Source organism: Polistes canadensis, unplaced genomic scaffold, assembly GCF_001313835.1.
Source record: "Polistes canadensis isolate GaletaPanama2010 unplaced genomic scaffold, ASM131383v1 scaffold_160, whole genome shotgun sequence".
Lineage (NCBI taxonomy): Eukaryota > Metazoa > Arthropoda > Insecta > Hymenoptera > Vespidae > Polistes > Polistes canadensis.
Window position 1 is genome coordinate 85,153 of NW_014569707.1, and position 2,392 is coordinate 87,544.

Sequence of the window (2,392 nt, forward strand, 5' to 3'; positions counted from 1 at the left end):
CATAAAAATTGAAAAATCATGTAGAACGAAAAGTAATGCACTATTAATATTATTTCTCTTCGGTTAATTGTAATTTTTAATAAACAAAAAAAAATAAACAAGGACAAATTAATAGGAAAAATAAGGGTAGAAAGGAAAGAAAAAGTAACCTGAATATTCGTTATATTCCATTGCAGAGAGAATATTAATTTTCGTTTATACCGTCGGAGTGTTACAAAAATCGATCTACATATATACACACATACATACATATCTATATATATATAAAACAGAAAAAAGAAGAAATAAAAAAGGGTAGGAATAACAATGAACAAACATCAAAAAGAGAAATACAAATTCGAATTTGCTAGACGAACGGAAATAAAAGAATCAACGTTTGAAATATACACACACCCACACACATTCACACACACATATATATATATACAGATACAAATAGTAGTTTAGAGATGCACATATGTAACTGTTGATTCCTACCCTTGTATATAAATTGACTGGAACTTTCTTAACGCTAGTTAAAAGATCAACTTGCATCTCTGTGTTGACCCTTTGCCCTTATCCCTAAACCCTTTCGAAATAAGATAACCCATTACTATCTTTAACTTGTATTAACCCTAAAATAAATGATTGAAAATTTATATTCAAAATAAAAATACAAAACTATCACTCTTCTCACAACCACCACCACCCCTTTAATCTTTTCCACCCCTTTTTCTATTTTTAACCAATTTTTTTTATTTTTATTAATAAGAATGTTCGTACGTTTTCAATGTCACGTTCTTGTTAAAATTAGGATGAATAAATAAATTCGTTTGTTTTATTTTTCTATCAATAATTCCGAATTTTAATTTCATTTTTGTTCTCTCGCAATTTATCCAAAATACTTTTTTTAAACATTTTATTTGTAATTTACACAACAAAATTTAGAAACAATTTAAAATATATACGCACAAAGTAACGAAACAAATCTAATAAAATTATTTGAAGCATTGTTCTTTATTATTAATCATTTTCAATTGTATCGATATAAGAATACAAACAAAAAGGGATGAAGGTGAAGACAAATTTTGTGTGTCAAACAAAAAATCATACAATTTGTTAAAACAATTTGCAATAGAATAAACACGCACCGAACTTTTTTCGATTCACCCTAATCGTGAACACGTACAAACGTACGAACGAATGGGAAAAACAAAAAATAGAAACAAAAAAGTATAATCGTTCGAATAAAATGCGTGAGGGGGACAAAAAAAAATAATAGAAAACCGATTGATGTTAAATATGCGAAGAAGAAACGGTTAAGGGGGTGGGTGGGGGTTGTTAATAAAAGAAAAAAGAAAAAAAAATTGTTAAATTAACTATGAAGAATTCTTTCGATTCTATTCACGCGAAAGAGAGAAAGAAGACACACACACACACACACATACACACACACTACTAACACACAAATCGATCCCTGTTGTTCCAACTGTTGGGGAAAAAGCTCGCGTGTAGGAGAAACATATAAAAAGAGTAAAAAAAAGGGAAAGAAAGTGCAACAGAGATAGAGATAGAATGAAATGTGAAATGGGGAAAGATCTGGGGGTGGGGGTGGGGGTGGTTCTATTAAAGTAACACACACATACGCACACAGAGATAGACACATAAACGATGAGAGAAACACGGCGTAAAGAAAATGAATAATCGACAATTGATTGAGAAAAGTGAATTGAAAGAAAAAAAAAAAGGAAAAAAAAAAACAAAGAATACAATGATGCGAGTTTAAGAAGAGTGTCATTGACACATACACACATTAACCAACGCACATACACACATGCGCGTTGAACTCTACTTCTTCTTATTCTTCTTATTATTCTTCTTTCACTTCCTATTCGTTATTCCTCTCGTAACTATTATAAACAATGTTTTTTTATTACCGAAAACTTGGAGAAACAATTGTATGGGGGTAAGGGTTGGAAAACGCGTAAACTGTGAGTAGTCTATCGAAGAGTAGAACGAACGAATTCACGGACGGACAAACAGACGTACAGAACAGGTAAAGGTAGACAGACAGACAGGTACTTCTAATAGGGTACCTAGGCAAAGTAGATAAAAGTAGACACAAAACGTAAGAATAATTTTGTCCCCGTGATACTTCGACTACAAATTTTCTGATGTTAAATTTATATATATATAAGTGTGTGTGTGTTGTATGTCTGTCTGTCAGAGACAGGTATGTTTAATAGGTACCTAGGTAAAGTAGATAAAAGTAGACTCAAAACGTACGAATAACATTTTTCCTGTGATACTCTGATTAGAAATTTTCTGATGTTAAATTTATATATATATAAGTGTGTGTGTGTTGTATGTCTGTCTGTCAGAGGCAGGTACTTTTAATAGGTACCTCGGTAAA

The 2,392-nt window shown here is 31.1% G+C and overlaps 1 long non-coding RNA gene across 2 annotated transcripts in view; it reads right to left on the reverse strand.

Moving 5' to 3' along the window:
* Nucleotides 1–2,386, reverse strand: part of LOC106789003 — a 12,580-nt gene extending 10,194 nt beyond the window's left edge. The window contains exons 1-2 of one of the 2 annotated variants that reach the window (XR_001381956.1): nucleotides 2,230–2,386; nucleotides 1,788–1,889 (exon numbers count right to left, since the gene is read on the reverse strand). This is a non-coding gene — a long non-coding RNA (uncharacterized LOC106789003). Of the gene's footprint in view, nucleotides 1–1,787; nucleotides 2,070–2,229 lie in introns of those variants that run through there. The other variant, XR_001381955.1, reaches the window with a different exon arrangement.
* Nucleotides 2,387–2,392: the final 6 nt, after the last annotated feature.